The following is a 17,622-nucleotide window of genomic DNA, read 5'->3' on the forward strand; positions in this document are numbered from 1 at the left end:
TTTGGTAACTGATACAGATAGTGTGCTCAGGATATGGAAAGAACATTTTTCCAAACTGTTGGTATCCGATAGCAGTGAAGACGGCGAAGATACCACAGATCCAATCACAGAAGATGGTATTGAATGTATACCGCCCAGCCAAGATGAAGTAAGGACAGCAATAAACCGGCTAAAGAATAATAAGGCGGCAGGAGCAGATGGCCTACCAGCCGAGCTGTTCAAAATTGGAGGCGACACGCTGATAAGGTGTATGCATCAGCTAGTTAGCACCATCTGGCAGGAAGAACGCGTACCCGACGATTGGAACGTGAGCATCCTATGCCCAGTCCACAAGAAGGGTGATAAGACTGTGTGCTCCAATTACAGGGGCATAAGTCTGCTCCCTATTACATATAAGATAGTATCTTGCATATTGTGTGAGAGACTAAACCTGGCAAATCCACCATTGACCAGATATTTACCTTGAGACAAATCCTGGAAAAGACCCAAGAAATGCAGATCGACACCTTCCATCTTTTCGTCGATTACAAAGCAATATTCGACAGCCCTATACGTTCAAAGGTGTTCCAAGCCATGTCTGATTTTGGTATTCCTGCAAAGCTCATTCGGCTTTGTAGAATGACATTAACTGAGACGAGATCCTCAGTTAAAATAGGAAAGAACCTCTCCGAAGAGTTTATTACCAAAAGAGGTTTCAGACAAGGAGACGGCCTGTCGTGTGATCTATTCAACATCCTGCTGGAAAAGGTCATACGAGACGCGAAGGTCAAAAGAAATGGAACGATATACACGAACAGCCATATGTTACTGGCTTATGCCGACGACATTGACATCATGGGTCGATCGGTAAAGGAAGTAACTGACACCTTTACAAAAGTCGAAAGAGAATCTGCTAAAGTTGGTCTGGCAGTAAACGGCGAAAAAACCAAGTTGATGGTATCGACGCGAAATATTACCACAAACCCCGCACCATTTGTGAATGTTGGTACCTACAATTTTGAGGTAGTAAAGGACTTTGTCTACCTCGGCACCGCCATAAACACAACAAATAACATCAGTTGTGAAATACGAAGAAGAATAGTGTTGGCTAACAGATGCTACTTTGGGCTGAGTAAGCAGTTTAGGAATAAAGCCACCTCTCGTCAAACAAAAGTAACACTTTACAAAACACTGATACTACCCGTGCTAATGTATGTTTCCGAAGCATGGGTACTTGCTCAAGCAGATAAGGCAGTGCTTGGTGTGTTCGAGAGAAAAATTCTTCGAAAGATCTACGGGCCAATCTGTGTTGACGGCGAATATCGGCGTCGTATGAACAACGAGCTGTACCAACTATACAATGACATCAATGTAGTTGAACAAATCGAGATACAACGATTGCGATGGCTAGGCCATGTTATAAGAATGAGTGATGATGAACCCGCTAAAAAGGCGTATAAATACGGGCCGCATGGAGGTTCTCGCAGATCTGGAAGGCCAAAGCTTCGTTGGAGCGAACAAGTGAAACGAGATATCAGTAAGCTACATATCCCAGATTTGGAAAATACAGCAGCAAACAGAGAGGATTGGAGATTTTTTCTTAGTTCGGCTTATGGAACAAATGTTCTGTAAAAGGCCAGCTAAGTAAGTAAGTAAGTAATTACCAAATTTCATACATGTTGGTAAAATAATATGACTTACCTTCAAAATACCGAAAATCGGGAGGTTCCTTCCTATTGGGGCTACATCAAATCGTGAACCTATACCGACAATTTCTAGGAAAATTACTTGCTGCCCCAAAAATACAAAATACCAAATTTCGGTCATTTCGGTAAGATAATGGGATAAAACCTTCAAACTACTGAAAATATGACCATTTCCAACCGACAAATTTCTGGGGAAACGTTTAATCACCCCAAAGAAGATTCAATACTAATTTTCAGGCCATAAAACTACCGAATTACTGGTCGGTACCGTTCTATGTGGCATATAACAACGGCTGGGGTCGAGTTTTATAGCCCCAAAGAAAACTTAATATCTATATTCAGCTATTTCGGTGTGATAATGAAGCTAAAACCTTGAAAATACCAAAAATCGAGCGGTACCGTTCTATGCGGGCTATATCCAAACGTGAACCTAAACAGAGACATTTTTTGGAGACTGTTTTGTAGGCCATAAAAGACTAAATACCAATTCTCAGCCACTTCAGTGTGATAATGAAGCTAAAATCTCGAAAATACCCACAATTTGGAGGTATCGTTCTATGGTACCGATATGGCCCAGTTTCAATTAAATTTTGCGATTTGTATTTTGATTTCAACAGACAGACGGACATGGTCAATCAGGCTTAGTAATGTATGCTCATCAACAACTTTATAGTGTCTCCAACGTATATTTCGATGTGTTACAAACGGAATGATAAAGTTAATTTTACCCTCCTTATTATGGTTCATGGTATCCTTATTATAGACGTAGGCCATGTAGCCCCCATATAACGATACCGCAAAACTTCAGGCATTTGGAAGTTATTATCGACATATTCGGTTCCCAGTGCTAAACAAATTTCGCTATTAAATATTGTGGATATAGATCCACGCTTTGGTATAGCCTCCATATAGAAGTACCAACCGATTTTGGTTATTAGCTATAATTTGTCAATCAAAAGGATGTCGAAAAACTTCTCCACCGAAAATGGTAGATATAGGTCCACCTTTTACACTAACCCCCATACACGGTACCAGTCAATTTATGGTATTGTGATGTCTTAGCTACTTTTTTAGGGTTTATAGCACTGTGTGTCATTTTTTGTGTCATGTTTTATTAACCATATTCTGACACCGCAGCGTGATAGAAGACCAAAAATAAGAAGACACATGTCCCATCACTTAAATTTTCGCGGTTATGGGCCCACAAAGGCCTGAGACATTGATGTCAAAAGGGATCATTTTGTGGGGCTCATATCTTCTAAATCGCTGAGAATTTGGGTTTACTCGTGAAGGCAAAGTGGTAGCTCTCGTCTTAAAAAATAACAATTGTGAACACATAAAATCTATTCAACCTCATCTTCAAGGTCAAATTTTCCTTATATTTTTTTCTCGGATTTTAGGCTACAGATATCAAACCGAGCAGAATTGAAGCAAACAACCACCTACCATGTATGATTGAGATGATTCGTGTTTTGTATGCATTCATTCGTTCGTTGCTATTGACATGCATTCATTCGCAAATATCAACTGATGTTATTGCTTAACGTGCATTCATTATTTTTGATGATTGCCTTCTTTCAACACTATTTTTCTAGTGCCGTTACATGTCAAGCAACAAAATTGCAGTAAACATAACAAAGCATTCACTGTATTTGCTATGCTTTCGTTGCCTTTTTAGTGCAGTGTGCGTAAATAATTAACAGACTGGTCAATACAAATTGTCTTTCATGTGATTTTATAGTGTTTCTAACACACATTGGCGAGTTATTTTATACCCTCATCTATACTATGTCCTACATCCGTTTGTAACTCCTCTAAATAATCATTTTCGATCCCACAAAGTATATCACGAATATTGTCAATTATTTCATATTCCATTTCAGAAAAAAAGAATAATTTTTTTTCGCGCTACATCAACGATTTTTGATATGTAGGTTAAGAAAAAAATTCCCAGAATGAATCTGGTCGCGAGCCTGTTTTTGGTTGTTGCGGACAAAAGTTATGGCGCTTTTATTTCGCTTTTTAAAATAGAAAATATTATAAAAACGCTAATTATTTGAATGAGCACCATTGTTACAAAAAAGTTCTCTCGATGTGACTTCAGCGAGTAGATTGCATAATACCTGCAAAATGTTGCACAGGATTCGCGGAATGTACATAAAATTGATAAATTATTGAATGTAAGTCAACTTTTTTTTTTAAAATTAAGGCCCATTTAGTGGTCATAAAATTACATAAAAATTTGTTGTAGATCAAAACTTCACGGCGAATCAAATGAGACTACAATCATACAGATTGGTGTTACAAGCAAAATAAGCACATATCGTCTGCTCCGTCGGAAAAGGTCGTAAGTCCCTCTCAATAAATTTTTCAGGAGGAAGAAAAAACATTCCAGCGCTTTCTGTATTTAAGATTTTATTATGGTGGTAAAGACAGTATTTTTCGTTTATTTATTCCGCTTCAATACCTGTAATTTGTTTGATAAAATTCCATCACGTTTAAGAGATAATTGGATGTCTTTGGACTTACGACCTTTTCCTTGTACAGTTTTGTATTTTTGTAGGGACTTACGACCTTTTCCTACAATTTACGGACGTTTTTAAAATGAAATATTTATACTTTACAAAACAATGTGAAAAGTTTGTTTTGCCCAATATTCGTGTAACATCGCGAAGTATTCGTCGTAGACCCCCTCCCCTTGCCATTTTTTCATATCTTGACGAGATAAAGCGATCTAGCTATGTGTGTCCGTCCATCCATTAACAATTGTAATAAAACTCCAGGCCTCAATTTTGGACCGATCGTCACGAAATTTTGTGGAGAGGTCGGATTCCGACCAGAAGTGACCCCGTTAGATGTTGGTTATGATCGAAAGGTGTGAAATGGACCAAACCCACAATTTTTACCCGACTTTGTAGCTGTCCTGTAGATCGCAGTAATATTTCGATCGGAGCGAAATTTTAAGAATGATTTGAGTTTAAGACAAAGAAGAAACTTGCAATTTAACATGGTGATGAGATAATTATTAGCGGGTTTAATGGACCAAAACTTTTGTGCGAAATCTTATATATAAGACAATGTGTGTATGTTTGTAAGTTCCACATAGACTCAAAAACAGCTGAACCGAATTTTTTTTGAAAATTTCAAAGAATATACAGGGAACTACCGAGTTGAAAATAGGCTTTATTTTTTTTTTTTTTGAATTTCGGAGGGGGCGGGGGCAGGCCCTTTTTTTTAAAAAAAAAAAGATTTTTTGCCAAAGTTATGAAAGTATCGATCAGAAATTTAATTTGCGAGGCAACGGTTACTGAGTCTCCGACCCTAAGTACTTATTCGATGTAATTTTCAGATTATGCACAGGAATGTCCCTTGGTATACATATTTTGCTGAATTTCGGAGGAGCGGGTTAAAACTGTGTCCTATTTTTTAAATGCCCTATATATAAAACATACGAACGATTCTGTTTCTCCAATCCTGGGTACATATTTTAGCAATTAAATTTTAGCAGAGTAAAATTCTAAGTCGGTATAACCATGACCATCTGTCCGTCTTTTGAAATTAAGATACAGCTCGCAATTTTTAAGATAGATCTTCGTGATTTGGTGTAGAAGTTTCTATTACATCTAGGATGTTTGGTACTGACGTCATCAGAGCTTTCAGAATCACCGTGAAAACCATAGGGAACTAGACCCATGACACCATCGTCTGATCCCATTCTAAATTCATACAGTTTTTTGTTAGCAAAAACCATGATGACTTCTTAGTTTAATAACATTTCAATCAATTATTATTTCAGAATCATTTAATAATATAAACATTGCACTTACCCGTCCGTTAGAAAGTATTACTTTATTGAATTAAGAATAGAAACTAATCTCGTTATGTGAATGTCCTATGTCCTATGAATGTCCCTAAAGAAACCACAAATGACCAGTTGATAAAGTTGAGTAAGATATACGACAGTAAAAGCAGTAAAAATTTTGATTTTTTTTTTAATTTTTCAATATATAAGGTATTTGAACGCATACAGCATCCCAATTTGTATTAATGAAAAGGCCAGAAGTCCATCTTTCATAATCAGTTCGCTTATAGGGGAAAATTGATTTCAAATGTAAATTTTCGTTGCAATATAGAAATAATCACATTTTTGTTCAAAAGTTTGGTCCACAGACTCCACCAAATATCATCCGATTATCATCCAAAAGTGTAGGCTAGTTCTTTACATTGTACTCCGACCATGGGTGACGTTAAACATTATATCTGAACTACATTAGCTGTAGTATTCTTTTAAAATATACATTTCCCTGTGGACTTACGACCTTTTCGTACTCAAATTTGTACGTTTTGTGGACTTACGACTTTTTCCGACAAGCGCAAAACATATAGAAAAACGCGACATACTACCATTTTCTTTGTATCATACGACGTGTTTTGACTTGTACTATCATCCTGTAACAAAAACGCGATTTCCAAAAAAGTGGACTTACGACCTTTTCCGACGGAGCAGACGATATTTTGGTCAAAAAAATAATTTTTTGTTTGAAAAAATATTTTTTCACATGCATTATTTAGTAGAAAATATTGTAAAAATCTATAGGAATACTTCCTTCATTTTGCTTAAATCTCCCAATAAAATAGACGGATTTTGCTTTATTGACATTCATATTAAAGCTTTCCCATTAGGGAGGGTAATTGGGTTGATGAAGATATATCTCAAAGCTTCTGAAATGTAAATAGAGGTCAAATAACCTATTTTAATTTATATGCATTTTAAAATACGAGTAAATCGCGTAATTATCAAAATCATTTTGTCCGCATGTGATTTTCATGTACAGCAAGACTATATCTTTTAATTTATATATATTTTTCGAAATTTACATTGGAGGCTAAGATGTAGCATCGGCTGCATCCTAGCATTAAAAAACCTATAAAATATCGCTAATTTGCGCAAAGTGCATACAATTTTTGTCTGCATCCGATTTCAGTGTCCACCATGAAAATCTACATCGATATATATCTATGTCAAGGCGATCAATCAAGAACCGTGGATGTAGCATCACACACTATTTTTTGGGATAAAATGAATGTAGCTCCCTTATAAGTGAAGTTTTCAAATCTCTGTTTCCGCTAAAACGAAGATGCTGTATTAGTTGTTTCATTGCAGTGGAAACGAACCGCAGAAAACGCGATAAAATACGCGATATTTCAAAAAACAATTTCAGATGATTTTTCTACTTTGGAATTTCTTGTAACTCGCGTTTTAGTATATGGATTTTTACGGGGAATGATTTGTTGGATCAGGAACGTAAAAAACTAAAATGTGCAATCAAGAACGAAGAAATCGAATGACAATTGTTAAAATTAGGCCCGAAAAATATGATTTTTAGAAAAATGTTCGCACAATATTTTCGCATTTGGATGCAGATTTCTATGAAGCTGTGCAGACTACATTCACAATATTCATATCAAATAATTCAGAATCGCAAGTACTACAATCCTATATATGGTGTTTATAAAAACCTGTTTGCGGAACGAAAGTAGAAGAAAATTTCAAAAAACACTGTAAATCTGGCTTCAAAATGTCAGCATCATTTAAAGGTAGAAGCAGACAAAATTTTGAAAAGTAATACATTAGTGAGATTATCCTTGTTTAGTTTGCTTCTGCTTTTACTTTGACAGGAAACTCGAGAGAAGTGTGGTTTACTCACAAATCGAGAGATAACAAAAAAAGACATGGTGGCTTCAACCTATTTTCACCAATTTTTTAACATAAATGTAGCCACAGCTTCCACGCAAATTATCTTTTAAGGCCAATAATTTTCTCCACGTCCAAAAACATTTCATTTTATCCAAAAATATTTAATTTGTATAATATACAATCACGAGTCGCGTTTTCTCAAATTATCTTTTAAGGCCAATAATTTTTTCCACGTCCAAAAACATTTCATTTTATCCAAAAATATTTAATTTGTATAATATTCAATCACGAGTCGCGTTTTCTAATGTTAAATTTTCAAAAATATTGGTGATATATATTTTTGATCAGCGTACAATTCTACGTCCGCCCGTCTGTGGAAATCACTCTAGATGGATACAATTTTTATTAAAATCTATTGTAGGTATGTCTTTTGTATTGTAACAGGGCTATAAAGGTCAATGTTTTGGTATAGTCCCCTTACAAAGTGACGCGTCGACGCTTTAAGGAAATTTGAAGGTATTAGCCCCAATTGCCCCCAAATTGGTTGAAATTTGTGTGGTTGAAATTTTTAAGAGGTAAGAAAACATTTTCATAAAAAATCGGTGTATATGGGTCCACATTTGTGTATAGCCCCTATATAACAGTACCACCAGATTTCATGTATTTTAAAGTTTTTATCTACATTTTTAGTCTAAATTGACTGTAATTTGGTTATGGGGTTCCGTTGAAGGTGGAAGGGGCATGATTATAGGGGGAAGTTCGGAAGAGGATGTAAGAAAATTCGGAAGATGTTGTTCGGAGGTTCGGTTAAGGTTGTTCGGAAATTGGGTGGAGGTTGTTCTGAAGTTCGGGGGAGGTTGTTCGGAAGTTCGGAGGAGTTTGGAATAGTAAACTCTATTTACTAAACAATTATAAATAAAAAATAATTAAAATAATTAAGTTATTAATAAATGCACTAAAAACTTGAAAATAATTTTTCTCTTAGACTCAATAACTATATTCTTCTTCATGATGGATTCTCTCAAATAACAATATTTTCGGCGGTACTCTGTTTTCAATATAATTTATGGTGGAGGGTATACAAAGTTCGGCCCGGCCAAACTTGACGCCATTTTCACTTGTTAAATCTGACAATAGTTTTTATCCATCAGTTTTTGGTTTTGAATACAAGCATATTTCTAGTGGCCTGTTTCACTGAGGCGATTCGAATTTAAATTTGTTCGAAATACTACCAAATTTCTGTTTTTTGAAAAATATTTGAATCATTTCATCAAAAGGAAAAAATTGAAATCTCCTTGCTCACAACTGTATTTAAGAGAAATCTATATTTTCGTCTTGCATGAGTTTTCGTTAGATATTTTAATTTTTTTAAATAATTGTAATTCTAAACATTTTCTATGATAAACTAATTCAGAGATTACAACAAACTTCGGTATGTAGCTGTATTAACAACACTTAAAATAATCTTGCATTTACGGTAGCGTAAAAGCGCGAGCAACAATGTCTTAGATAAACTGGCCATTAAATCGTAAATTTTTGTCTTATACTATATCTAAAGAAGGTCTATCCTGGTTATTTTTATTTTTTGTAAAATGTTAAGTAAATACTTTCTATTTATATCGCTCATTTACTCAAAAAGTGACACATCTCGCGTTTTAAGTTAGCGATTGAAATTTGGCTTCCCAACTTAAAAAGACTATTACACAAAAAATAAAATAACCACTTATCAATATATAAATAACTACGTATCGGAGCAAAATATCAGAGCAAGATCGAGCATGATTTGAAGTCTATTAGTGCTTCATAAACTCAAAAAACTATGTTGTTGAATTACGCTAAACTCGTAGTAAATGAGCTGTATTTCGTTGAGTTTTAGAGATATAGGCATGAAAATTTGACACAAGATAAAGTAAAAGTCTTAGTAAAAATAGAAATTGCTAACTCAGAAAACGCATTTTTTAGTTATGTCACTCTTTGAGTAAATGGTTTTATTATATGTATTAATACTATTTTTTCTTAAATAATCTTGAATTACATATCATTCCCCATATTATGAAATACAAGAAAAACATGTAATAAAATAATCGATAATAAAATCTCCTACTTTTCTTTCCAATCAAAAATGTTGACCATTCACATCATTCGCTGCCTTTTAGGTGTGTTAGGTGTGATTGAGAGAAGGCAAGCAATGCTATGCACTGTTTTCGTCTTACACTCTTGTGATGAATGGTGTGATGTGCTGTTGTTTTGAAGTGATGTGAACTGTCGACAATAGGCAATGGTTTCTGTGAATGCATTCAAAGGCAATGAAATCGCCATTCAAACCGAACTCTGGTATGTATCTTAGGTCTCAATAAACAACTTTCTAGAACATACGAACTCCGTAGAAACGGTTCTTAATGGCCAAAATAACAATACAATTGTGATTTTTATCCTCTTTTATCAGTTTCTGTTCCATATGTACTAAACCGTTGAAAATTTATGACAAGAATTAACCACATTAGTGTAGTAAAAATATCAGTAAACATTTTTCTGAAACATACAAACTGTCTATGAACGCTCCTTTTTGGCGAAAAAAGTGAAAAAAATTTGAAATGTTCGATTTTTATACATTTTTCTCCGATTCTGGTCCACAGATAGCGAACCGCCCAAAAATTAAGACTACAACCAACTACAAGAATCTACCTAAGATCTCAGTAAACAACTTCCTAGAACATATGAATATTCTAGGAACGGTCATTCAAGCTCAAAATTCGATCATTATAAATCATTCTTTCCTGTTCAGGTCCGTAAATAACATACCTTTCAAATTTCCTTGAGTTTTGAACAGTTTTTTTTTTTCCAAACCTGAGCAGGGGGAAGCGTTAAAAATAATTAAATTGTTTGTGAATTTCAGCTTAAACAATCATTCCTAGAAACTCCAAGTGTTCTAAAAAGTTGTTCATTGTAATCTTAGGTACATTTTTGATATCTGTAGCCTAAAAAAAATTTTACATTGATGATTTTAACCTCTAAGATGAGGTTGAATGGATTTTATGTGTTCACAACTATTATTCTTTAAGACGAGAGCTACAATTTTGCTTTCACGAGTAAACCCAAATTCTTAGCGATTAAGAAGATATTAGCCCAACAAAATGATCTCTTTTGACATCAATGCCTCAGGCCTTTGTGGGCCCATAACCGCGAAAGTTGAAGTGATAGGGAAATCGCCCGGAAACGTGTCTTCTTATTTTTGGTATCCTATCAGAATATGGTCAATAATTTTCGTGTTGCATAGTGTAGTAGACAGAATGTATATTAAAACCAGTAAGAAAAGGATTAAAGTCGGGCGGGCCGACTCTATGATACCATACACCACTGTGAATATCTAAAATATATATGTGAGCTATATCTTAGTCTAAACCGATTTCGGTATAATATGACACACTTATTTCTAGACCAAATTCCGTCACACATTCTAAATTTCATCAAAATATGACAGATATAACGTGTTTGGTGCATCAAATACCATCAAATAGCTATGTCGAAATCTGAACCAATTTCAATATCATTTGGTACATTTATTTCAAGATCAGCAAGTACTTGAAATAGGCCAAACATATATATGGGAACTATACCTAAATCTAAACCGATTTAGATAAAATTTGGCACATTTACAGCCACACATTCCAAATTTGATCGTCGCACAATGTCCGATTTTTCAAAAAACCTGGCCAAAAATCGAAGAAAAAAATTATCAATTTACACTAAAAAGGGTCAGATATTGTTTATAGGATCCCAGTGCGGGTAGTTATGAAAAAATATATACATTTCTTGTTTAATAAGTGGGCATAAAAGCAGGTCGAAGTGACCCTATTTGGAATTTTTTTTCTTTTCTATATTTGAGTTGTTTATAAATCTATGATAATATGCAAAATGAACAACGGTTATTAAATATTTTATTTTTGTAATTGTAATGAAAGGTATGTGAAACGTATTTAAGATGTTGAGTGTCGCCAATGAATTGTGCGTTCTTTAATAATTGATGTCCGTACTTGTTATTTTTTTCAAGATCAATTTTCACAATAAATTACGAAAATAGTTGTGAGTAAGATCGAGTTGGGCCGTGTAATTTATCATTTCATAAAAAAGGAAGGTTTTTTACCAATTTCCATCGAAACATCCTGCACATATTTGCACTTTTCGTTTTTATGCGATATTTTGTCTTGCAGGTATACACAGATTTTCTTTCATTTAGAATGTCAGAATATAGTATGGGGTCACTTTCTGGCGTTTGGGCATAATTTAGAGTTTTGATATATTTTAAGACCTATAGTAAAATTTTATGGCGCACAAATTTCTAGAATATTTTGGTCTGATCCGATCACATTTTATAGGAGATTATAAAGATTTGTGGAAAAAGGGACCAAAAGGACCCCTTTTATGACTCGCACGAGGGTTAATTTTTCTAAAAAAATATTCCACGCATTCTTGTCAGTATAGTTACCAAAGACATTATACACATAAAGAGCAAGGAATCCAAGTGATCTTAACTCAAATATTTCCAAAACTGTAGAAATGGTGGAAATTGATACCGATATTTGCTTGGTATGTAATGCAAATAGAGATTTCTTTTCTTTGGCAACTTATAGTGAAATTTAGCAGAGAACATTTTTGTCTTTGACGGCATTCTTCTAAAATGATGCTTTGTATGACAATTTTGCCAAAACTCACATGAAGTACGCCCTTAACCCTAAAATGTGCTTATAATTTTGCATAATTCTGAAGTTTAGGTAAGGTATAGAGTTTTGGTGTATTCTATGACCCATAGTAAAAATTGATGGCGAACAAATTTGTAGAATATTTTGATACGATAAGATCACATTTTATAGGAGGAGGGACCAAAAATACCCCTTAAATGACCGCCTGAGGGTTAAATAATATCAAAAATGTAATCAGCGGCCGGAAAAACATAAGAACCAAAGGTTAGGTCAAAATCTATTCATTTTTAGAGTTTTGGCCAGGTTTTTCGTAAAATCGGACACTGTGCGTCGGCATGTTTGACGAATTTGGCATATTTATTTCTATACCGAATTCAGTCACACATTCCAAATTTGATCGGAATCGAACATATATAACGTGTTTAGTGCAGGAAATGTTTAGTTACATTTTCAGATCGAATTAGCTCTGATTTCGCATTGGGGTTTTCTGTGATCAGAAAACTCCGACAATGAACATTTTGGACATATATCCATAAAACAATACCACCTGATTTCAGTTATTTTGACAATTTTATATAAATTTTCTGTCTGAATTTGCTATAATTTGAAAGTAGTCAGAAAATCTTCTCCATTATAAATTGTGGACATATGTAGGACCACGTTTTGGTTTAGCGATCATATACCGTCACCGCCCGATTTCAGGTATTTTTATATCCTTAGCATTTACACTTTTATACGGGCAAAATGTGCCTCATCGAAATAATGGTTTTAGACCCCAAATACGTTTGGACGAAATGTGTTTCAGACAATTTGGAGTTGATTTAGCCATGTCCGTCCGTCTGGCTGGCTGGAGCGCACGATAACTCTCGAACGGATCAACCGATTCGGTACAAAATTTTTCTTTCGTAATATTTTGTCCAAACTTAGTTTAAGTTCAAAGAAAAGCCATATCGGTCCACTCCTTCAGTTACCTCCTCCAAAAAATTCGAAAATATTCGGAAAAATTGTGCGCACGATAACTCTTGAAGTGAGTGACCGATTTAATCATGTAAAGTACAAACAAAAAAAAAACATTGTTCCACAACATCCCATACGGGACAAGGGAGACTTCTCTCATGTCAATGAGTGCACCCCGATTCATATTTATCTCAATGATATGGGACCTACTGTTTATCGCCGAGTCCGAACGGCGTGTCTTAAGACACCACTTGTGGAGAAGTTTTTCAAGGCTGAAATACTCAGGAAATGTCGCCAACATTACTGAGGGGTATTTTGCCACCGTTGAAAATTTTTTGATGTTGCTTGGCCGGGGAATCGAACCGCCGACCTTCTGCGTGCAAGGCGGGCGTGCATACCATTGCACCACGGTGGCACCCATGTAAAGTACACATCCTAATATATCTACCAGATATAGATCAGGTTCAAATATGTACTATATATGTCCACTCCTTCAGGTACCTCCCACACACAATTTCGGATAAGTTCACTTTAAGACCTGATCTCGAATCACTTTGATTTTTTTGAACTAGCTTGCATTTGCTGCTCAATTACAACGGCAATAGTTTTTTCAGGGGCAAGTCCATATTTCTTGATAAAACAGTCCGATAGGTGTAAAAAATTCCTATGGTACTATGTAGTGCCTGGAATGCACTATAACTCTTGAACTGATCAACTGATTTGGTCCAAAATTTGGCCTTCGTCATGTTTTGTCCAAACTTAGTTTCAGTAAGAATTGACCATACTTAGGATCTTTTAATGTTTTATCCAAATTTAGTTTAATTTCTAAAATGGCCCATATCGGCCTCTCCTTTTGGTACCTACCGCAAAAAAGTTTAACATTTGTGCCTAAGTGCAGTTTAGGATCTGTTCGACGATCCTTCGGAAATTTATTCTAATGCTGTTCGTTGTGGTCCTGTTTAAAGCGATATTATGTTTTTCCTGGACAAGTCCATGCTGGTATGCTGGTCCAAAAGATATACGAGGACCCACTGAAATGGCTAGTGGGCGCGATATCTATCGAAAAGATATGATTCCCAAAATAAGATTCACTTCCATATATCTCTGACGGCAAAGCCGACTGATACTTTTTTACTTGTTTTCTACATTAATGTCTAAATAGGCTATAATTTAGCCTTAAGGTTCCCAGTAGTTAAAAAAACTTATTCACCTAAAATTGTGGGTATTATAACTTTCGTAACAGAAAGAAAACTATTCCATACATGTTGAGAATAGTTTATGGTGGAGGGTATATAAAGTTCGGCCCGGTCGAACTTTAACTTGTTAACTATTATTACAATTTTTATTGTTGATTTCGTCTCCTCTTTAAAACCGATTAAATGTATTGAATATCTTTGCAACAACTTACAGAAATAACACCAATATAAGTGGAATTCTCGACAGTAATGTTAGGAGAATTGCGAAAAGAAGAAATTGATAATAGTGGATGAAATGAAAGTAATAAAAAACTGCTTTGCCACAAAAATTGTTGTAACAACTCATCCACAGCAATAATATCACAATCAAACCCCTACCTAACGCAACAACAACAATGAATGAAGTCAACCTATGCTATTAGTACCCAACTTATGTACATTGTCGTCGTGTGGTGCCATGGCAAATGTCGTCGTTGGACAACACATTTTAATGATTTAGGTCAGTACTAAACATTGTAAAGTGCAATCAATGTGCAAGAAATGTTACCAACGCAAGTTCTATGCTTAAATGGTTTTATTCTTGTTTTTGCACTTTGGCACCTTGGACAAGTGTAAAACACCAAATGGAAGTGAATATGGAAGTTATTCTTAATACAAAAGTGTTCACTCTTTTCACTCTCCAGCACGTTTTTCTTTTCGATTCGACAACATAGGTAAAATATATTAAATGTTTTCTATGGACGAATAGAGTGATGACAAACTAAGGGCAAAATTTCTTATTTTGGTATATTTTTACCCGCTAAATATTTCAGATCGTACAAAAAATGATATATGCAATTGTTGTTGGAACCCGACTACCTTTCCACCGACTTTGTGGAATATGTCCTTCAGAAAGAAAAATATAGACCAAAATTAAATTTTGATGTTTTTCACATACAGTTGGAACACGTTAAAAAAATACATTTGCAGTGACATATTGAAAGGCATAGGAATTATCTCAACAAGCGGCAATTTGTTCCCAACATGATAAATGGTAGAAGCTTGAAAAGCACGTATAGAATAAAGTTCATAGAACCTTCGATAAAATTCATCAAGGACCTTGGATGTAGCATCAAACACTATTTTTGGGATAAATCGGATACAACTCCCATGCCACTAAATTTTTTAAACCGCTGTTTTCGCAACAACGCGAGTGATGTGTCAGTTTTTTCATTGGAAAGGAAACGATTCACAGAAAACGCGATTAAATCCGCAATATTTTCAAAAACATTTTACGCACATTTTTCGGTTTTTGCAGTTGCTGTTTTCGCCGTTCTAGTGGATGGATTTTCACGATCTATGATTTATATGATCCGGACCGTCAAAAAACTAAAATATCTTGGTATCCCAGCACAATCAAAAGCATATTGTAAATACTGTACCCAAAAAATAGGGTTTTTAGAAAAAATATCGCACTTAATTTTGGCCTTTGGCAGTGTATTACTGTGATGCTGTCTGGGCTACATAGCCAATATACATATCAAATTATTCGTAATCGCGAGTACTTTGATAGTATTATATGTTTCCTGAAATACTTGAATGCACGTCGCGGTTAGATCAAAAATACAAAAAACACCTAAAATCTGGCTTCAAAATGTCAGCATCCATAAAAGGTGGATGTAGTGGAGATTTTGAAATGTGATACATTAGAAGTGTAATGTTCATTTTGTATTCTTCTACTTTTACTTTGGACAGATATCCGTAATTTAAACGGTTTAACCGCCAATCGAATAACAACGTATAAAATTCGTTTGCTTCAACGTGTTTTTACCTATTTTTATTCATTTACGCCGTCATAGCTTCCGCGCAAATTAACTTTTTTAGCCACGTTTTTGAGCTTTGATTAAAAACACTTCGTTTGATTCAACTATGGTCATATTTCGTGGTACACTGCAATATATGGCGAATTATAACAGTGCAAACCTTGGCTTCATCAATGTTAAATTTTTTTGACTTTTCGTCAAATACACTTTCATACTGCCAAAATGTGCCTCAGCGAAATAATAATTTGGAGTTGATTTAGCCATGTCCGACCGTCTGTCTGGCTGGCTGGAGCGCACGATAACTCTCGAACGGATCAACCGATTCGGTCCAAAATTTGGCTTTCGTAATATTTTGTCCAAATTTAGTTCTAATATGGACTCAATCGGTCCACTCCTTCGAGTACCTCCCACACAAAATTTCGGAAAAGTTCAGTTTAGGACCTGCTCTAGTTCGAAGATAAGCCATATGGGTCCACTCCTTCAGGTACCTCCCCCACAAATGTTCAAAAATGTTCGGAAAAATTGTGCGTACGATAATCTTGATGGGAGTGACAGATTTGGTCCATACTTTACACTCCGTCGGGTACCTCCCACACACATTTTTGGATAAATTCACTTTAAGACATGCTCTCGGATCACTTTGATTTTTGTTGATGCAACTTGCATTCGCTGCCTCAATTACGCCAGTAAAAGTTTTTCAATGGCAAGTCCATACTTCTTGAGAAAAAAGCCCGAAAGTTGTAAAAAAACCCCTGTGGCACCATATTTAGTGACTGGAGAGCTCGAACCGAATACTGCGTTCGTCCACACTTTGGATATCGTATTATTTGTTCGAATATTAAAGGAAATTCGAAGGTGGAAGGAGATGTCCTTCCAATACCTCCCCCACAAAAGTTTGAAAATATTCGATAAAATGGTACTCTAAATACCATATTGACACCTTATGGACCAAATCGGTTACTCCCTTCAAGAGTCATCGTGCGCACAAATTTTTCGAACATTTCCGAACTTCTCTTACGGCAATGTCGACTGATACTTTGTTTATATCAGCAACCCATATGCCCATATGAAACAACCATAATGTGCCTCATCGAAATAATGGTATGTTTGGGCGAAATCCATTTCATACATTTTTTAGCCATGTCCGTCTTTCTGTCTGGCTGGCTGGAGCGCAGGATAACGTTCGAACGGATCAACCGATGCGATCAACAATTTGGCCCTGGTAATATTTTGTTCAATATTTTTATACGTAAATTAAAGTGATTAATTGAATAGTTTTTCCATAAACAATTTTAATGATTTGAATAATATTTATATTTTATTCGGCCATCAACGATCTATTAAAAAAACTTTAAATTTTAGGCATTTCCAAATCAATCAATCCAAGTCATTATTATATTTGTATTAAAACAATTTGTAAATTAAATCGTTAACAACATTATTGTCCCACACGTAATGACTGTTATGGTAATATTTCCGGAACAATATTAACTTCCGTTCATGAACTCCGCATAAAACAAACCGACAATGTCTACCAGTTTAACTTGGTCTTCGTATAAAACTATTGGCAATACATGCAGGTCA

The sequence above is a fragment of the Musca autumnalis genome, unplaced genomic scaffold, assembly GCF_047663935.1.
Source record: "Musca autumnalis isolate F117 unplaced genomic scaffold, ASM4766393v1 scaffold_5, whole genome shotgun sequence".
Lineage (NCBI taxonomy): Eukaryota > Metazoa > Arthropoda > Insecta > Diptera > Muscidae > Musca > Musca autumnalis.